General features: G+C 37.0%; 1 long non-coding RNA gene across 1 annotated transcript; it reads left to right on the forward strand.

Moving 5' to 3' along the window:
* The first annotated feature begins 7547 nt into the window (after positions 1-7547).
* LOC120519229 lies at positions 7548-11504 on the forward strand. Its single transcript, XR_005631416.1, has 2 exons — positions 7548-7910; positions 8237-11504. It is a non-coding gene; the product is annotated as an uncharacterized LOC120519229 (long non-coding RNA).
* The last annotated feature ends 11275 nt before the right edge of the window (positions 11505-22779 follow it).

The following is a 22779-nucleotide window of genomic DNA, read 5'->3' on the forward strand; positions in this document are numbered from 1 at the left end:
TAGTAGGTTGGGTAAGAAGTTTGTTTACCTGTATAACCAGAAATAGGTGTATTTACATATTTTTCTGCCACAAAAAAAAATGATTGTTTGCTTTCCTGTGATAGACATGTTTTCTTTCCTTCTCTGTATGTAACTGCATAACATACTTTTTTCTTTCCAACAATAAAGTATAATAAAGAAAAAAAGATTCATGAAGCTTAACCAAAAGTAACAATAATATTTCTACATTGGGTTATCACTTAAAGTAACTGAATTATCTAGTTGATTTGCAGACATCCAACTTGCTTGTTTAAGGACAATATTAATAAGTTCTGCCAAATTCTAAGGATCTTTGTTCAGTTCATAAAATGAAAATTTAGGTTTTTTAGCAGTTTCAAAGAGAAAATTGTATACCTTTCCATCTCTATTATAATGGGTGGACTGAGACCCATCAAGAAATGCTGTAAGTAGTTTGGGAGCAATAGTGCTTACAGAACTAACTGATAAGTAGTCACATTTTTTCCCCTCAGTGTGATCTGAGTGTGTTGGGTAGCCCCAAAATGTATAACTGAGTGAGGCACCATTAGGATCTTAGATGTACAGTTTTTAGTTGGATTAAATAGTATTTTGTATAAATTGCTAAAGAATGCCTCTTGTCAATAGCTGAATTCCATTCATTTTTTAAATCGTTGAAGCAAAATAAGTAGATACTCACAGTTCAGTCAGAAAAATACAAGCACCACAGTCTTAGTGGCTAGTGGTCAGATTTCCATTCTTTATCTGAAATTCTGATTGAAATATCCTTTTCCCATTGCTTCCTCAAACCATCTAAGGAGAAACATTTACCAGTATTGAGAGTGGTAGAGTATGGACATCCTTCTTACATCTTCAGTCCTGAATATAATATAATTTCTAATACTGATTTTTAAATGAGGCTTAGGAAAGCCTAACAGTTCACTTAGCAAAATTTTTGATTTGCTTAGAAGAAATGGTTTACTAAAGATTAAATCAGATGTTATCAGATGTTCAAAGGATGCAAAAATATTACCCATATAGAAATCTCTGAGGTTACCAATAAAAGAAGTTTGACATTTTGAAAACTTTAAAAGGCCATTAAAAAATGATTGTTGTACATCTGTGTAATTGATAGTGACATCTTGAACTTGGTGTCTTCTACACTGGTAGTAAATTCCCACTAAATTGGCAGTCATTTGTAGTCATGGCTGCACACACAGGGCTGCCAACTCTTTCTCTGGAAATGGAGACATTTGGGTCGAAAAATGAGGATGTTTGAGGACACCTTTTCCTGTGATGCCATAATATGCCTTTATACTGCCTTATGGTTTTTTTAAAATGATATAGCAGTTTATCACTATAATAATGACATGATGGCCACAATCACAGTCACTGGCAAACTAAAAAGCCATTAAATATTTTTCATATGTCAAGCCTCTTAAATTAACAGACTTCATTCCTTCAGTTCTTATTTGGATAGCTTAACTGTACTAAACCTGTAAAAAAAGAAATATATATACACATGGTAAATATGAATAGAAATCTTTACATAGCGTACTACTGAAATTGAATGTTATTAGCATTAGCCCCTTAATTGAATCTGTTCTGCCGTTTCGAAAACGAGGATATTTGTTGTTCAAGTACTCTGTGAACTTGCACTTTCTTTTTAGATAGATAGATACTTTATATTTATCCCAAGGGAAAATTCACATACTCCACAGCAGCAGCATACTGATAAAAAACAATATTTAATTAAAGAGTGATAAAAATGCAGGTATAACAGACAATAACTTTGTATAATGTTAACGTTTATCAACCTGGGTGGAACTGAAGAGTCGCATAGTGTGGGTGAGGAACGATCTCCTCAGTCTGTCAGTGGAGCAGGACAGTGATAGCTGTTTGTCGCTGAAGCTGCTCCTCTGTCTGGAGCTGATACTGTTCAGTGGATGCAGTAGATTCTCCATTATTGACAGGAGCCTGCGCAGCGCCCGTCACTCTGCCACGGATGTCAAACTGTCCATCTGTGTGCCTACAATAGAGCCTGCCTTCCTCGCCAGTTTGTCCAGGCATGAGCCGTCCTTTTTCTTTATGCTGCCTTCCCAGCACAGCACCATATAGAAAAGGGTGCTCGCAAACAGTCTGATAGAACATCTGCAGCATCTTATTGCAGATGTTGAAGGATGCCAGCCTTCTAAGGAAGTATAGTCGGCTCTGTCCTCTCTTGCACAGGGCATCAGTATTGGCAGTCCAGTCCAATTTATCATCCGGCTGCACTCCCAGGTATGTATAAGTCTGCACCCTCTACACACAGTCACCTCTGATGATCACGGGGTCCGTGTGGGGCTTGGGCCTCCTAAAATCCACCACCAGCTCCTTGGTTTTGCTGGTGTTCAGTTGTAGGTGGTTTGAGCCGCACCATTTAACAAAGTCCTTAATTAGGTTCCTATACTCCTCCTCCTGCCCACTCCTGATGCAGCCCACGATAGCAGTGTTGTCAGTGAACTTTTGCACGTGGCAGGACTCCGAGTAATATTGGAAGTACGATATATATAGGCTGAACAGGACCGGAGAAAGTACAGTCCCCTGCGGCGCTCCTGTGTTGCTGACCACAATGTCAGACCTACAGTTCCCGAGACACACATACTGAGGTCTGTCTGGAAGATAGTCCATGATACCTGCCACCAAGTATGAATCTGCTCCCATCTCTGTCAGCTTGTCCCTAAGAAGCAGAGGTTGGATGGTGTTGAAAGCGCTAAGAGAAGTCCAGAAACATAATTCTTACTGCACCACTGCCTCTGTCCAAGTGGGAGAGAGATCGGTGTAGCATATAGATGATGGCATCCTCCGCTCTCACCTTATCCTGGTATGTGAACTGCAAAGGGTCAAGGGTGTGGTGGACCTGTGGCCTCAGGTGGTGAAGCAGCAGCTGCTCCATGGTCTTCTGGCCTGTCACTCTGACGTCACATGTGATGAAGTCATTCAGCTCACTAGGACGTGATACCTTTAGGACTGGGGTGATGCAAGATGTTTTCCAAAGCCTCAGGACTCTCCCAGGTATGTATAGGTCTGCACCCTCTACACACAGTCACCTCTGATGATCACGGGGTCCGTGAGGGGCTTGGGCCTCCTAAAATCCACCACCAGCTCCTTGGTTTTGCCTGTTCCAGGCTCAGGTTGAAGATACCCTGTAGAGGACTCGCCAGCTACAACGCACAGGCCTTCAGCAGTCGTGGCATTCGTCTATCTGGACCCACTGATTTGCTGGCACGATGGGTGGAAGGTGCAGTACTCCAAGGTTAGAGTAGGTTAGGGTGGTCAAACCTGTTAAAGAAGTTGTTCATCAGGTTTGCTCTCTCCATGTCTCTCTCGATGGTGGAACCCCGCTTTGATCTTTTTGGCACAATGGGTATTCCTGAATTTATATAAAGTCACTTGAAGAAGTGACTTATTACTTGATCAACTAATAACTAAAAAGATATTGCATTTATATGACTGAATAAAAGTGTGATATTTTTTTTTTTTTTAAATTACTGAAACTTTAATAGTTGACTATTCATTTACAATTATAAATCCATTTTGGAACAATGGGGGGTGATAACTATGTTTTCCATTAAAACACTACAAAGCAGTATTTACTCCCACTTATATACAACAGACTGTAGCTGAATGTATGAAATCTTTTGTTTAACCAAGCTTCTGAAAGAAGAATCAAAAATAAGATCTTGCATAGAAAACCTGAAATTGTAATTTCAGTTTTGATTAAATTCACTTAGTTACGGTGAATTAGGACTGCAAATAGTTAAGGAAAGGAATATTTATAATGAACTGTCTACTCACCAAGAAGGTAAAGCTGAATTCAAAAGGTGAAGTGAAAAAGCCAAGTTGGACAGACCTTGACTATTTTCATCAATATCTGCGTTGTTTACTACCGGAATAGAAGTGAAGATTCTGGGAATAAAAGTGTGCGCACTGCTTCTACAAATGCTGATTGGTATACCACTTTCAATTTTTGCCAATGAAAAGGATATGGAGATTTCAAATTTTAGGAGCCAAAATTCTGGACATTTTAAAAATTTTATAAATTCCTTCCAGACAGTCCATGGTACAATAAAAAATGAGGACATGTCAGGGAAAATGAGGATGGTTGGTAGCCCTACACACAAAGCAAAGCACAAGCCACCACAATTTTTTTTTTTTTTCCTGTTTCCAACCAAAGCCTTATTATGCTTGTAATTGTAGCCCAGTAGGACAACTGGAAACTGGGTTGTGCCATGCCTGCCTCTACATGAAAGCATGTTTTCAGAAAGCTCTGCAATTCATTGAAAATCAAAAAGTGAAATCTCTCATCCATACAAGTATTCAGACCCTTTGCTGTGGCAGTCCAAATTATGCATGGATGTTTCCTAGTTGCTTTAATTATCATTTTGTATTTGCCTAGAACTTTATTGGAGCTCACCTGTGGCACACTGAATTGATTGGATGTAGTTTGGAAAGGCATGCACCTCTGTATATAGGGTCTCACATTCTGCACTTTGTCATGACCAAAACCAATCAGTTAAGTCCAACGGAACTCTCTTTAGACCCCCACAATAATACTGAGGTTACGAAATAAGGGTAAGGGCAGGAATAATTTCCAAACCTTCCCATAGTTGGTTGTCCGGCCAAACTGAGTAACTGGGCTAGAAGGACTTTAGTTAAGGAGGTGACCAAGAACCCAATGGCCACTCTAACAACCTTCAGAAGTCCTCTGTTGAAATAGGAGAACCAACTGGAAAGACAACCATCTCAGCAGCCCTCCATCAATTGGGTGTTTTTGGTAGAATGGGCTCTGAGAGCATAAGGAAAAAGATTTTCAGGTCCGATGAGACAAAAATTAAACTCTTCTAGCAGAACTCGGAACACTATATCTGCTGAAGACCAAGCACTGCTCATCACCTGCCTGATACTATTCCTATCGTGGTGGCAGCATCTCAGCGACAGGAACAGTGGTATGAATTGAGGGAAGGATGAATGCGGCCAAATACAGAAAAGTCCTTAAAGAAATCCTGCTCCAAAGTACACACAGCTTCAGACTGAGGCACCAGTTCACTTTTCAGCATGACAGTGACCCCAAAGCATACAGGCAAGGTAATACTTGGGAGGTGTCGGGACTAGTCTCTGAATGTCATTGAGTGGGCCAGCCAGAGTCCAGACTTAAACCCTAAAGAACATTTGTGGAAAGACATAAAGATGGCAGCTTACAGGTGATTCCCATTTAATCTAATGGAGCCTTAGAGGATTTGCAAGTAAGAATGGTATAAACTGCCCGAATCCAGGTGAGTTTGTAGAAACTTTCCCAAGCAGACTTGAGGCTGCAATTTCTGCTGAAGGGACTTTTAAAAAGTACTTAATTAAGGGCCTGAATGCTTACATGAATGAGAGATTTCATTTTTTGACTTTTAATAAATTTGCAAATCTTTCTGAAAATGTTTTTACTTTGTCATTATTGTTTTTTGAGTGTAGATTGATGGTCAAAGATGGCAAATTTATACTTTTAAAATTAAATCTACAACATAAAGTGTGCAGAAAATGAAGGGGCCTTAAAACTATACAGGGAGTGCAGAATTATTAGGCAAGTTGTATTTTTGAGGATTAATTTTAATATGGAACAAACACAGTGCTATCAGTCAATCCAAAATGTTAATAAACCTGAAACCTGAATGTTTCACAACGGAAATGTGAGTGTGAACATCATCAGGGGAATACATATGTGCGCACAATTATTAGGCAACTATTAGTGTGCAGATTTATTATGCAACTAAAGGAAAAATGAAAATTTTCCCATCTCACTTGTTTATTTTCATCTGTTATAGTGAGAATAATAAACAAACACCTCAAAATTTACAAATAAACATCTCTGACATTTCAAAAATCAATCAATCAATCAATCAATGACCAATATAGCCACCCTTCTTTCCAATAACAGTCATAAGCCTTTCCATTCATGGAGTCTGTCAGTTTCTTGATCTGTTGATGATCAGCTTTTTGTGGAGCAGTGACTACAGCCTCCCAGACACTCTTCAGAGAGGTGTATTGTTTTTCTCCCCCGTAAATCTAGCGCTTAAGAAGTGCCCACAAGTTCTCGATAGGGTTTAGGTCAGATGAGGAAGGGGGGCCATGTCATTATTCCTTCATCTTTAATGCCTTTACTGGCTGGCCACACAGTGGAGAACTTCGATGCAAGTGATGGAGCATTGGCCTGCATAAAAATCATGGTCTTTTCCTGTATCACTGTTTGAAGAAAGTGTCTTCGAAAAACTGGCAGTAGGTTTGGGAGTTGATTTTGAGTTCATCTTCAATGCAAAAGGTCCAACTAGCTCATCTTTAAAAATACCAGCTCATACCAGTACCCCACCTCCACGTTGGAGTGGAGCTCTGTGCCCATTACTGATCCACAGGTCCATCCATCTGGTCCATCAAGAGTCACTCTCATCTCATCGGTCCATAAAACCTTTGAAAAAATCTGTCTTCAGATATTTCTTGGCCCAGTTTTGACGTTTCAACTTATGTTTCTTGTTCAGTGGTGGTTGGGTTTCAGCCCTCCTTACCTTGGCCATGTCTTTGAGCACTGAACACCTTGTACTTCTGGGCACTCCAGGTAGGTTGCAGCTCTGGAATATGAAAGTACTGGAGGATAATGGGTTCCTGGTAGCTTCACGTTTGATTCTTCTCAAATCTTTGGCAGCTAATTTGCGTCTTTTGTTCTCAACACGTTTCTTGCGACCCTGTTGACTATTTGCAACAAAATGTTTGATGGTTCTGTGATCACACACCAATATCTTAGCAATTCCAAAAGTGCTGCATCCCTCTGAAAGACTTTTTACAATTTTTGACTTTTCACAGTCAGTTAAATCTCTTTTTTGGCCCATTTTGCCTGAGGAAAACTAGCTGCCTAATAATTCTGCACACCTTGATATAGGGTGTTGATCTCCTTAGGCCACACCCTCCCTCATTACACAAATACACATCACCTGATGTGCTTAAATCCAATAAGCATTCAAGTTAATACAGCTTGGAGTTGGAATATACACATTAAAAATGATGATATGGTCAAAATACTCACTTGCCTAATAATTGTGCACACAGTGTATGAATCCACTGGGTGTGTGTGTGTGTACTGTATATATTATACACTAACATTTTACTTTTTTATTATAAATTTTGTGATTTAACAGAACTCTGTGTTATCATAGATTATACAGTATCACTACAACATTTATATAATTATGAAATACAGTAGATAACTTTTTTCTGTAAGCAGTGCTTCTAAATTGACTTCCCAACTTTTTTTACGTAACTGTAATTGTCCAAATCATTGTTTTTAAATAGTAGAATTAGTAGTTAATACACAATGATTATATATTGGAAAAACATGGTCTGCATTAATAAAAGGGTATCTGGTATTGCGTGGTGCTCCTTAATTAAAGGCTGAGTAGTTGTTTATCTGCAAAGCCTGTTGGCCATATTGTATCACCATCAATTGTGTCACTTTGAATGAATAGCTAATTTTAACAACATGTCTGATGGTTCTGTTTGTGTCTGTTGAGTTTGCATCCATTGATTTTTTTTTTTTGTGTTTCTATGGACAGTTTTCTTAAATTCTTGGAACTGTAAAATTGATGTACTTATCTAGCTTTTTCAACTCCACTCTGTATAATTTAATGCTAAAGATGTGTATGTGTGTTATGAAATTATATAAATAGAGTAAAGGATAAGATGGATTGAGAAAGCATGTGCAAGGAGTTGGTTAATTTAGTGTGCGGAAATCTTAATTTCTATATACTTCCATTTCAGGTAATGATGAAATGAATTGGAATGACTCTAGACAGAGAAGTTCAAGAGATTTTAAAACAAAATCAGTAGAAGATTCCCTGCAGGTATTAATTCTGAATACAATATAGCTTGTAGTCTGTTTTAATTTTATAACCGGTATCTCTTCCTTCTATCTTGACAGTTAATTTTGTGGAAAGAGTTTTGTTGGAGGTCTTAAGTAACATGTATTGATTAAACTGATTTAAAAAAAATGCATCTAATTTCTTTCTGTAGTTTTCATTTTACATGTGGCCAAGTAATAAAGACTTTGTTACATTTGTTAGATGAATTTTAATATTTTGTTTCTTTCCAATAAATGTTTGAGTAATTTGCATAAAAAATTGGTGGGGCTGGGAATTATAAACAGTGATATTTAATGTTTGTTTTTCAGATCCGAATAGACAACAATAATGAAAGGAGTGTACATACAAAATCGTCACAGGCACCATTTGTTCATGGCAACAACCGACAACGGATGGGCAAAGAACGACCTGTGAAAAAAGAAAAATCTGATGCAACAGATGGTCAGCGAGTGCTTGTAAATGGAGTGTCATAGAGCCCTTGCACAGTTGAACATAGACATTTCATGCACTGTTTCATTAATCCAGAAGCTTCTTTGTTAGAGAAACATGTTAGGCCAAAGAGAATTGGGTCAGTAGGGCTGTCGTAAGACATAAACAGCACAATTTCAGATTGTGTCAAAGCATTAAAAGCTTTCTGCAACCGGTACGGGAGGCATTTATTTGTCCTACTGTAATGGGAGAATTGAAGGGGTGGGAGCATTAGCACTGTTTTATGTTTGTTCATATAATCCTAATAATCATAAATTAAAGCGTTTGCTACCAACTGATTTTACATTAAGCATACTGTAGTTTAAAACATCATTGTAAGAGAGTTCTTTCTTAGTATTTAGGTCATTTTTTCACCTTTACACTTTTTGACACTGTTCACATCATAACATGGCAGATTAGTTTTATGTACTTGTCATCATTTGTCCAGATTGTTTCATGATGGACTGTGTTAAAGTGTGAAGTAAAAGCTGTCACATCATCAAGCAAAAAAGGAGGGGAGAATAATGTATGATCTGTGCCTTTATAATTGGGATGTGTAGGGAGTTTAAGTGTGTGTGTGCGTGCGCGAGTGTTTTTGTTCTTTTCCTAATTCTTGGATGTAAAAAAATCAGGGAAGATAAGTAAACACTAATGTAAAATATGTAAAGAACTTGATTAATTATCAAATATACAAGATAATTTTTAAACTGCATGCTTCTCATTATTCAGTTCTTTTTTCCCCTCTTGATAACTTTTCCTTGGCTTTTGCACTGACATTTTACATACTGTAGTATTATTAAACAAAGAAGTATTTCTCAGTTTTTCAAGCAGGTAAGCATCAAGTTCTGTGTTTACTAAATGACGGGTGGGATAACAAAGCAACAAAATTTCAAATGTTTTCCTTTTTTGGTCCTGTAAACATGGATCAGGTGAGTTTAAAAAAAAAAAAAAAGTTTGGTGGTCACGCAAAGTTATGATACGTTGCTGTGATTTTGTCCTCCTTTTCCTTTTCAGTTATCTTAGTAATTAGATGTGAAGGAAAAAGAAAAGTACTGGTAATATATACGTTTTTAATGTAACTGATAACTTCATACGAAGTAACTTTGTATCTGTTAATATAATGGGTGTTAAATGTGTGGGGAAAGTGTTCTGTTACTTTTTAAGTTAATATTATTGCCCAAATCATTTCTTGAGACTGAACAGTTTGACATCAAAGGAACGGGGATCTTGTAGGTTTCAGACAATAAATCACTTGACCAATCCATTTCTCATCAAAAAGAAACCACTGAGTGACACTACTTGGGGTTTGTAGTCATTGTTTCTGTTAAACTTATTCTGACAGACATCTAACTGTGGGTGCCTAAAGCCTTAACAGTCCCTATAATGATGCACTGTGACATAAGAATATGTTTTTATACTGTATAGGAAAAATCTTCAAAATTCAATGTTGTAGGTTTGAGTTGCATATTTCAGCACTTAATATTGTATTTCAAGCCTGTTGGTTTATGTCTACAGTTAGAATGCAGACTCTTCCTTTGATATTAAGTAAATTGTTAGTGTGTTACACTAACCTTATTTACCTATGAATAATATAACCTATTAAATTTTCCAAAGATATTTTGTAATTGCATTGGTTTAAGTATTGTACATTATTGTATTAACTTGAAGAAAAAAAAATGTTCACAATATTTAGTTAATTTGAAACATTTGTGAACCTCAATGCTTTTAAGTTTGTAGCTTGCTTTGGGGAAAAAAATAGAAGATAGATTTTTGTATTTCTTTCTCAAAAATTAAGACTGTCTTGTCATGTCTCCTAAACAATTGACTATTTACTAATTAAATAGTTAAATCTGAAGTTAAAATAATTAATTTGAACTTTAAGTTTCAGAGTTGGTACTGTAAATACATGAATTGTGGTATATAAAATCAAGTTTTAAAGGAATTTAAGGTGTTTTGTCTTTAGTTATCGGATGGTTATTTTTATTTTTGATTTTTTTAAATAAAGACACCTCTTTACACTGTAATTTTTGTTTCATTTGAATATTTTTTAGCACTAAAACTTTGAATAGTCAGTATTTTGAACATTGCATTGTAAGCCCCACCTGACTGCACACCTCCTTAAACACAGTAACCTGTCTCTGACACTGAAGAGGTCCTGCAGCCATGTGCAGTTCATTTTTGAACTGTACAGAAAAATGGCTGAATGGTGGCAATGTTAAAGTATGAAAAGGAATTTTAAAAGTGTAGCTGCTATATTTTGAAAAAGCAACGGGTTAACTTTTTTAAGATTACTGCATTATGTAAATTGATGCTACTTGATAATAGGAATATTTATTTTATTTTTATTCCTGCTTCATCTCCAAATGAACAAACTAGTACAAATGCTAATGAAGAATTATCATAATTTTTTTATTTTTAAATTCCCAATAACCTTTATAATTGGTTACTGCAAATTACATATGTCATAAATTAGAGCTTGAAGTAAAATTTGCTGTTTTGTAGTAGTACACTCAGTGGTGCTAACATAAGAATATTTTGTGGGAGCAAGATTTGAAACACAAACATACAAGATGTCCATCTGAAAACACATTAGGATGTGGGGACAGTAGAGAATGAAAACTGTGTGTGTGGGTGTGTGTTGTATATGAAACACCTGAGTGTTTGAAAGTAAGGTATGAAAATGTAATCCTCTTTTGCAAGAGCATATTGTTTACTTTTGATATTTTGTGTTTTTCTAAATGCATAAAATGTGTAACGTATAGGATTAAATGTTTCAGCAGACTGCACACTGTTTGAAATGGCATTAAATGTCTTCAAAGTGTTGCCAAACTTAGATACCAATTTCTAGTTATTTATTTAGGGGATGTATAGTATTTGAAAAGAGATTTCTTGCACACATCTTTGTGGTCTGTTTTGATGTAACAGAAATGGAGAAAAAGTGACTGTAGATAATTAACCAAGGTAGACTGACCTTGTTTGTAACTGTACTTGGGGCAATATTTTTCTCTGTACATAATAGCTGAAAAATGGGTTTTATGTTGACATTGTTTGGTTATAGTGCAATATATTTTGTATGCAAGCAGTTTCAATAAATAAAATGTCATCTTACTTTGAGCAGTGATGTTTCATTTGTTAGTGTTCTCAAAAAAAAAAAAAAAAAAAAAAGCATGTTTATGGCAGGCCAGTCTCCACTGAGATTTTAATAGCCATCCTCAAAGTTCGTATTTTAAATTCAGAATTAGCACTTTTACAAATGGCAGACTGCAGCATGAAGAAATTGTTTGTATGTTTAGCAATTAGTTTGTTAAATGGTAAATAGACAACAATTATAGCAGCTTGCACGCCTTATGTGTCAGAGTTCTTTTTATCTATCATTTAGTTGTAATGTACATGGCTACATTAATTCAATATTGTAGCATAATCAAAAGCTACAAAAAGTAAACTTTAAGTAACTATTAGAGCAACTATTAAAACACCAAATGGAAAATGCAGCACCTGTATGTTATGGGTGATTACAAGGTTTTTTTGACCAGTCTTCACTGATACTTAACTGACACATAACCAAAAACATTTTATTGGCTGTCTGATCCAGTTTTGTTTTTGCAATAGAAGTATAAATTTGGATTTTATTACAATACAATGAAGCATATAATATCAATAATAACTTGTATCTTGGGTTAATTCATTAAATTAACAAACTAGCCTTTATTCAATTACCCTCGTATGTGTTGTATTTGTCAAAATAGCAAACAATGGTGCCAGTCAACACAAAGATCTACCAGTTTCTCTTCAGCAGCGTCGAATTGCAGCATTCACATCTGATTTTGTTTAAAGGGTAACTAATCCAAGACCCCTCACCACAATATCAAGAATGTCATCTTCTAAAGTCTGTACGACCGGTTTAAGTGTCCGCAATGCAGTTGAAATTGTGCATGTTATTGCTTATTTTTTTGAAATTTGAATATCATAACAGACAATTTTTAAATGTCTAGTCTCTCAAATGAGTGGGTGTAATCAATATGGATATATTCTCTACAAATGTATACCAAAGACAGTGTTATGGAGTGGACAGTCATTATTTTGGAACTAAAGGCACTATATTAAAAGCATTGCAATGTGTCATTTAAAAGTTTTTGCAATGACCTGTAATTGAATTCTGGGACTTTCTTAAACAGAGTAGTGCTGTGAAAACCTGTGAAGAGCAAAGCTGTGAGAGGGTGTTTTATTTCAATTCTTTTTATTTAGTTTGTTTTTCTTTTTTAATGTTATCTAAGCATATGACTCCCATGATAATCTTAGCCTAGAAATGACCAGGCAGCCTGTAACTCAGACATTAGACTTTTCCAAAGGAAACTGGAGGTAAACCCCTGATAAAATATTTTTTTATTATACATATTTTCATGATCAAAGCTTTTAGGCAGAGCTGTCCATCACCATTAGCTGTTCAAGAATTGTGTATACAGTATATCATGAAATATGGGACCCCATAGGCATAAAGACCTGCCTGCTCATGGGCATGAGAGGCAGCAGAAACATGAGAGAGGAGTACCATCTACTTGTTGAAGATTCCATCCACGTGTCTGCCTGCCTACTAAGTCTAAAAGGTGATCAAAAACACAGCTACCTGTACTTCTCTGATACAGGTCTGTCTTTATCTTTATGAGAAAAGTTAATCTTTTTAAGGCTTTTTGACCTTAAAATAAGGGTGTATTTTATTAGGATGTTGCATCCACATTTTGCGATTATTCACTATTTTCTGCCATTTATGACATTTAGTTCATTTTCTGTTATTCTATTTTAATAAATATTGCTTTGTATTTCAATTTCTGTACATTGTACATATTGAGTGATTGAAATAATAAAGTAGACACAGGGCACCTGATAATTGCCCACAATGTTTATCCTCTGTGTTTATAGATTATTCATGGGGGCCAAGGTGTGTCGGCTTTGAGGTCAAGATTATATTTGGGGACACCAGTGTTTTCATGCTAAACTTAGTGATCCTCAATGTGTAAAATACTGAGGCATGACGGGTTATGTAGGCGTCACTTATAATCGGTAGTAGGGAGAGGTTAGGAGCACACACTGATATAGCACATTGCCACACTCGCCACATGACAAACCAACTCAGGATCCATATTAGGACCAAAGTGTAGCCATGCAACAGGTGACACCTCAGCACCACACTAGTTCAGATGGAGTGAAACCAGTGTGAGGGTTTTTATGGTGGCTGGAGTGCCAATCCAGCCTCCAATAATCAGTGGTAGGGATAACACCTAATAAACTGGGTGAGATTTCTGATGCAGACTTCAGTTATGCCATCTTAGAAAGTCAGAGGCAGTTGTGTAGTTTAACTTATCCAGCAACTTGGTTCAACCAGCCTGTGACTCACCCGGACTTTTGTCTTAACTCATAAAGTCGGGTGCTGTGTATATGACGGGTGACAACCATTAGGCACCCACCTGGATGTACAATTTGTTTAATGTAGCTAACAAGGAATAAGGAAAACTGGTGTTCTGGACCTGACAAACAAAAGGGAAGCATGTCTGTCTGATGTCTCGTGTTTTACATATTCTGGCAGAATAGGAAGAAAAAGGTCAGATATTGTGGAAGTAATTGTCATACCTGTAGTCTTTACATAGACATCAAGTCTGTCAGACAGCACATTGACTGTCAGAAAAAGCAGCGAGCTTGAGGTTCTTTGTAAATGTGGTGTTAGATAGTTATTTAATTTGACATACTCTGTAATAGGTAGTAACTTCATATGATATGCTTAGTCAAAGACGTTGGCAACAGTAGTCATCATGCTTGACATTCCCTCCAACTGGAATTTGTGTAATGCAACATTGGCTAGGGTCATCCTCAATAGGATCCATGATCACCTGCTAACCTACTAGCAATTGGAGCAGTCTGGTTTTACACCTAAGAAGTCTACTATCGACCACATCCTGGCACTGAGGGGTTCTCATCAAGCTCATATGTGAAAATTGGCAGTTTCTTTGCAGCCTTTGTCAATTCAACTCAGTTGACAGATCTGCCCTGAGATCCCTCCAAAGTTGCTGAATATCATGGCCGACATGTACTCTGGTACTATGAGTGCTGTGCAAAGTGGAGGCAGAACGTCTGCGTTTTTCCCATTTGATTCCGGGGTTCGTTAGGGGTGTGTTCTTGCTCCTACTCTGTTCAGTGCTTGCATGGATTTGTATTCATTATTGGCTGTAGAATTTCTAATACATTTGATCGTTTAACTCTTTCAATTCTAAGTTGCATCGCTTCTCCAAGATCATAAATATAAATCTAACTGAACTGTGGTTTCTTCGAAATTATACTTCTAGTTGCTTTAATTGTTGCGGAACCTCAGATTCTCATAGTGCATGGTCCTGAATTGTGTAAATCTACGTTTTGAGCATTGATTGTTGCAAACACAAACAGATTATTGTTGATTCGGATATTTTGCCTGAAGTGTTTGTGGATTTCACTTTCACCCAACGACAAATGTTTTAATTCTCGCGGATACTCCCATTCATTGGGAAGAAACACTATTTTTCCCTGATGGCAGCACGAATTAGACGATCTACAAGTCTCCAACTTAAAATTTTAAGCCGAACAATATCTAAATACTTCTGTCATATCACCTGTGTCCATATATTCGATCTCTTTTTGCTATTCTGTTATTTTACTGAATAATTCCGTTTGTTAGCGCTAATGTGTTACTATCAGTTTTTTTTTTAAACTTTTGAATTTTAGTACTTTCATAATCTCTAACCTGCTCTGCTTGTGTATGGCGCCAACATTTTTTAACCTCTTTACGATGGTCTACTTTGTCTTCTACTCTTTGTCTTTTATTTCTGACCCCGCTTGGACCTGTTAGGTTTTAAATTCCACTTGGTCCACATTTGGGCCTCTTTTCGATGTGCTGCCTTTTCTTCTTTGCTTAGTCGTTGACGTGTCATCTAGAACATCTAAAATTATTGTCCAGAAAAGGACTACATCGAAGGAAACAAATACAGTAGGTGTTGTGTCTAAAGATAAAAGATTCTTTAAAGGATGAAAATGAGGACTTTTCATAAATGACTTAAAATGGGGAAAAATGTAAAAATTTATAAGAGCTGCGAGAGCTGGAGCTGTGTCTGACAAAAGCATTCACACGAATGAGATTTCAGTGGACCATAGGCGTGTTTGAATATGGTTGAGAGGGGCAACATCGTCTCAAGATTTTCTTTTATAATATATAGGCAGCAGTCATTTTCCTAATGATAAAAGTGTCAATAGCTTGGATAGTCAAGCATGTAAACTTTCCGACATTTGTGGACATAGTACAGCCTCATTTTGCAAAAAAAGGTCCAGTTTATCTTGATAAACACTGAGTGCCATGCAAAATGAGACAATGTTGAGGGAAAATGTACAGTATGTATTACCGAACAAAATAATTCTTTGGTATCCGTAATTATACTGTAGGAAACGTTAATAAAACCTAAACAGACATTGGAACAGTGACTAGGGAGAGGAGACTTTCATTTTGCTCATAGTCAGCTGGAGCAGAAATAAAGAACTTAATTGTGGTTATCCTCATAAAGAAGCTCTGCATTCTGTACATGAACAAAGCTGCACACATGTTCAGCAGTGGAAATAAAACCGTCCAAACTGCTAAAAAGGTGAAATATGCTTTGTCTCATTTGTTTGTTTTGTATGGATGCTTGATGCAATCTCTCCTTTGGCAGTGCTTTAACTTCATTATTCTTTAAATGTTTCAGATATCCTGAATTTTAATACTGCTGGTAAGGCACAATATGCCCCAAATATTACACACTTAAGGACCTAAGGAATTTAAAAGGCAACCACAGCTAAAGAAGCACTATGACACTACATGTCGCAAGCTGCTCTGTATGATGAAGAAGCGATGGACATAGGCCAGGATCAGCTCACTCCGTATCTCTAGTCCAGTTGGCACTGAGGCTGAAGACTTATTGTATAGAGCATGCAAAACCAAAACAGAAAAAGGATTGTCATCGAAACCTATAACTCTTTTACAAAGCCAAGTGTTTATGAGACACTGCCAGCTTTGCATGTAAGAAAGTCCCTCCAATCTGAGGAAGCTGATAATTTAGCTGGAGATGGATGTGAAAGAATAACAGATATGACAAAGGTATTGAATGATTCCAACTATGAAATTAAGGATGAAGGAAAAATGCAGAGGTAAATGCTACTGTACCTTTTTTTGTTAGAAAAAAATTAATACAAACATGATTGTGCTTAGTCCTCAACTCAACAATGTGAAACACATTTTAACAACACATGAAAGAGCTGGGAAAATGGACAATACCACCACAGCATATTAGTTGTCTTGGAAAACAAATGCAAGATTCTTCTGAATAAATAAACAAATTCTGAAGACAGCAAGAAAGAAGAACATTAGAATTCTTGGGATTCTGAAAGTTTGGGAATGGGAAAAAAGTCACGTCTGAGTTATCATTAAATTCCTCAGCAAGGAAAACCATGAACCTGAAAGAATTTATGGATATCTGGTATCCATAAATTTATTTTAGAATTTTATTATTAAATATGACCAACTTTAGGCAAAACAAAACATTTTATTCTATGCCAGAGAGCAGACAGACAACCACTGAAAAGACAGCTGCGTATAATATTATTAAGTAGAAAATGTTCGATGTAGGCATAAAAGTTGTCCTCCTTTTTCAAAGTAAGTTGAGGGTTGTGGTTGAAGGTTACATCCACATCTATAATGTACTTGAAGAGGCAATAAAATTAAAAAGGCTCCTCTTTCACATTTTTAAAAACCTGAATTGGGTTCTACCCTGGACTGGAATAGAATGAAGAAAGCACTGATCACTAATCCAGCGTTTCTCAACCTTTAAGTATTTGCGACCCAAGTTTTCATAACAGTTTTAATCGCGCCTCCCCTAACATTTTTTTGAAATGTAAGTGCATATTTTATTATACCTACTTAACTTTTATCGACATTTATCTAACTCTATATTTATTGTTCTAGTATCAGAATGTAGTTTAAGTTCATTTGTTTTGGTTTCAACAGATGTTTTTTCATATTTTTGATTCTTGTTTTCTTTTTTCACATCTTTGTGCCCCCCTTTTTGTTACTTCACGCCCAACTAGGGGGGCCCGTCCCACAAGGTTGAGAACCACTGCACTAATCTCTCATAAGAGAGAGTAAGAAAAAGCCTTGCAAGCTTTTAAAAACTGTAATGATCAACATTAGTAGCAATGCATATGCCATATAAGTACTCTCAATTTTTTCAGTAAAAATTATCCATTCTTTTAAATACAATGGGGCTTTGCCCCCTGCTCGCTTCGTGAGCCCACCCCGGGGCGTGCCACACGCCAGCCACTCCGCATCTCTGCCGCTCTTGTTGTGAAGGGGGTGGCTGAACACACACTTTGGAGATGTGGACGGATCAGCTGCTGTCTTTCTGCTGCTGCTGCCGAGCTGCGTGTTCTGCATGTCTCGCTGCGCGTCAGTCATTTAAAAGCTTTTACAGCAGCTGTCCTTTTGTCTCACTGCTTTGTCTTGCGTTACTTTAAAGTGTCTCTTGCGGGACGTCCGGGCTGATTATTACTTTCCTTATTTTGTGAATTTGCACATTATTATTGTTCTCTTGTGCATCCTTTTTTGCCTTCTTTTCTCTCCAGCGTTTTGTTTCTTTTCAACGTGCTACTCTTTCTTCTTCACAGTCTGGCGTGATGTCAAAGTGTCTCTCCGAGATGATCACGTCTCGACCCAATATTTTTTTATATAATACAGTATTATTATTATTATTATTATTATACAGTATTATATAAAAAAATATTGGGTCGAGACATGATCATCTCGGAGAGACACTTTGACATCACGCCAGACTAGACATTACAACCTTAGGAAGCAAGACCTGTGAGATGGTGACTTTTGCACATCATGCCCTACTTAAAAACAATTTAAAACAAGTTCACGGGCATCTAACCTTGCAGTTATTGGAATGCTTTTGGTAGACACACTTCATGTGCTCCCATCTCTTAAAAAATGTTATATGTTCCAATGAAGTGAAGAAGAAAGAGTAGCACATTGAAAAGAAACACGAAAGCGCTGGAGAGAAAATAGATGGATGGATCTTCATTGTTTTTTTTTTTTTGCATGTTTTTATATTGTTCTGTTACTCATTTATTATACAGTATTTGTCAACAATATTTAATAATATGTTTATAATACGTGTACACTTTTCTTTTTTCTCTTCTAATGCTCTCTTCTCCTTCTTTTAGAATAAGATTTATAAGTGAAGTATGCTTTAATTTGACTCCAAATAACAAAACATCTACTCCTGTTTTCTTTTCTTCCTGTTATTTTTATTGTTTTCCTTAACTCTTTATCTTATGTTTTTCATATTTTGATCGTCTTACCCGGCAAATTTAGTCAAATTAGTAAGTATTATTATATCCACTAACTTACTATTTACAGCTGTTTTGGGCAAAACTGCATATTACAGTTGTGGTTTAATATGATAGAGGTCATATACACTATAGTTATACATGATATATACTGTACTGCATATACAGAGAACATGCACAGTATAGCTATTCAGTCATCTTGAATTCAAGAACAGGTACAGTATTTGGTATTACAATTGGCTGTACAGTAGCCTTATGATCTTTGGATTGAAACTGTCACTGAATCTAATGACATGAGGGCTAATGGTCCTGACTCATTTAGAAGAAGTAAGACTAGTGACTGCGCTGAATGACTGACTTCTTTACTCATAATACTCTTTGACTTTTTAAGGCAGCAAAGGAGCTGAACAAAGTTTCTCTCTGTACTGGTGACATGGTAATCTTCATCTCAGATTCAGAGTCATTACTGCAAAACCTCCTATTACATTTATTGGATGAATTTTGCAGGATCTCTGAGTTTGATTTGAATAACAGAGTACTTTTCCTATTTAACATTCTTGCATATAATCCTAAATTAGATCAATATTTACCAATTGTCTCAGAACAGTTCAGATGTCTTACATTTTTCAGAAAATTTGAAGAACTTTTTGGACTTGATTTCTCTAATAGAATTAAAGCCATTAAACAAGACTTTACTAGGTGGTCATCTCTTCAGTCCTCCTTAGCTGAGATAACTAATATTGTTAAAATTATTATCTATATTTCAAAATGTCTGCTGTAGTTTTTTAAGAGTATCTCCATATGTAATTACAAATAATTTTATGAAAAGCTAGACTGAAGTAAAATCTTCTTTATCTGGAAAAAGATGGCACTGCAAAGATCTAAAGTGTTGGAATTGCATTGCCCACCTTCCAGTTTTCCTGGTGGGTTGTGGATATTTACCTCTGGAGACTATAGAAGCTTACTTGTTTAGCCTGGAAAAGGGAACTTTGCTCAAACATCTATTCTTTATGTTTTGCCCTGCCCAGTCATTACTGTCACCAATTTACTGGCAATCCACTTAGTTAAGAGTGCAAATGGGAGAAGCAAGCCGTGCCTAGTGTAAAGTAGTATTCTAGTAGGTTTTGGAGTTTCTAGGTCTTTCCTGATGTTATAAGGTAGTGGTGATGGCCAAATATGTCTTCATTCCAGTCAGAGCACAATGGAAGAAGCTAGTACTGTATGTACACAGTGTTTTACATACTGCAAGACAAAAACCTAAAAACTCCACTGACCAATGAGGAAAGACTGCCTAGCAATGAAAATGTTGGATTACGATCACATGATTTAAATGCCACAAATGCATGATCATTGGATTCAGCAATCTCCTTCACTTCTACTATCTAAAGTTGCTCAGTCAGTCAGTCAGTCAGTCATTAATTACTCAACTCGCTTTATCCTGACACAGGGTCATGGGGGTCTGCTGGAGCCAATCCCAGCCAGCACAGGGTGAAAGGTTGGAAAAAAGCCCTAGGCAGGGCACTGGCCCACCACAGGGCACGCACACACACAAAGCAATTTAGGATCACCAATGCACCTAACCTGCATGCCTTTGGACTGTGGGAGGAAACCCACGCAGACGTGGGGATAACATGCAAACTCCACGCAGGAAGGACCCGGGAAATGAACCCAGATCTCCTTACTGTGAGGCAGCAGTGCTACCCACTGCGCCACCATGCCGCCCTGCAATCTAAAGTCTGCTATCTAATGTTGGGCGGGCGTATACAATATGTATAATTTTTCACTTAAGATCCCTACCTTCCTGCTTGAATTCTCTTGAGGCTTATCAAAGAACATGCTTCCCTTCCCTAACCGTTGCAGTGCAGAGACAATAGTATCCAGGGAGCAAGAGTTGGACTTGATTCTGCTTCTTGCACCTCATGCTGCAGGGGTTGGAGTTAAAGCAAAGGCCCGTTGCATGTTTTCAACATCTTTGGCTGTTGCTTGTTTTTTTTTTTCTGTTTGGCTAAACTACCTTGTATGAAATCCCTGAACAGCACATTTTAAATAAAAATGATTATCCCAGACAGTACTGCCCTGTATATAATTACCTAGGCCATACATATGGCATAATAAACGTAAAGACACTTCTGTTTGACAGCACATGGTTGAGTAACAATTCTAGCATGTGCACTAGGATCTCATTCATCTCTATCGCCTACACTTTTCTTTTTGCAGTGAGGATTTTCTCAGATGGGTTGCTGCCACTCAGGAATCCGATCCTGCCTGTGAACAACAACAACCTTTATTTATATAGCACATTTGCATACAAATAATGCAGCTCAAAGTGCTTTACATGATGAAGAAAGAGAAAAAAAGATAAAGTAAGAATTAAAATAAGAGAACACTAATTAACATAGAATAAAAGTAAGGTCTCATGGCCAGGAAAGACAGAAAAAACAAAAAAACTCCAGATGGCTAGAGAAAAAATAAAATCTGCAGGGGTTCCAGGCCATGAGACCACCCAGCCCCCTCTAGGCATTCTACCAAACATAAATGATCAGTCCTCATTGTATTCAGGGTTCTCATGGAAGGACTTGATGATGACGGTCACATGGACGTCTGGCCTTTAATCCATCAATGTGGGGACATCATGGTGCTTTAAATAGGTGGTGGTGGCGCAGATCACCACCAAGATCTTGCACACTGCTGCAGGTTGTGAAATGCTATCTTTCACAGACCCATTAACAGGTACAATAATAATAATAATACATTTTATTTATATAGCGCCTTTCCTATGCTCAAAGCACTTCACAGAGTTTAAGAAAGAACGGCAGGGTATACAGTATATAACTTTATAATATTATAACATCGTAACATGTTTTTATTTTTTTTTTCCAGATCCACACTCTCTGGTTTTCAGGCTTAATTTAGGAGTTTCCAGATTCCTTTGGTCACCATGTATTTCACATCATGGTTATATCTTTCAGTTACCTGGTCCCTGAAACCCTGTACTGAACAAGTGGGCTAGAATATGGAAGGACAGCCTGACTATGTGATAGATTTAATTTTTAAATTATGATTTGCAGTTCAGTCCTTTGCATAACTTAAAATAATATCTGCTCAAGTAAAATAGTTATTATTTAAAAATAAAATGTTTGGAAATGTAACAATTTCACGTATTTGCTCATTTTACTGTCGCAAGTCTAAAATTAGTTTTTTTTTTTTTTATTTCTTGGAGGTAGCTCTGCCTGAAATGATTGCTTTTATCAAATCCTTTAAAAACTCATTTCTAGTACATGCATCCGCGACACTTGTCAATGACCAGTTTTTGCTCTGTTGCCTTGGGGACTCCATTGTCGGAAGGAAACGTGCGGGAGTTACCACCTGAAATAAGTTACTAAATGTGTACTCAAAGAGAAGCAGATCAAGCGAATTTGTTTCAACACGAAAAAATGCAAAGTCGCATTTTTTTTATCTCTGCACCCCTATTTTGAGGAGCCGCAAGAATCAATTATGCATGTAGTACTGGGTTTTCTTTACGTCACCCCCCTATTATGCTTACTGATTAGTGCTGATTAGTAATATCTCCGCACTCAAGACACCAGGATGGACATCTTTCAGTCCTTGCTATGAAGTCAGCTGGAACTCAACGGTTGTCACAACCTGTGTTATGGAATGTAAAACAGAAGTGCAGTTAATTTAGTAAGTATTAGTAACAAAAAATCAGAAATGCAAATTTCTAAGGATGGTTTAGTGACATCCCGGTCCACATCTGGAGTAATTTATTCAAATACATCGCCCGCTACATGCCATGTGGCGATCGTATGTTCCACGCGCCCTGCTTGTTTATTTGCTTTGGGCGGGGCTCTCATTTTCGCGGGATCTCCGCGTTCTTATTGGTTCCCGTAATACGAACTCAGCTATATGGAATATGGCTCGAGCCCGCTGAAAGTTAATGGGTGGTTTGTTTGAGATTTTATTCAGAATACATACATCTTTTTCATCC

This window comes from Polypterus senegalus, unplaced genomic scaffold (assembly GCF_016835505.1).
Source record: "Polypterus senegalus isolate Bchr_013 unplaced genomic scaffold, ASM1683550v1 scaffold_5217, whole genome shotgun sequence".
Classification (NCBI taxonomy): Eukaryota; Metazoa; Chordata; class Cladistia; order Polypteriformes; family Polypteridae; genus Polypterus; species Polypterus senegalus.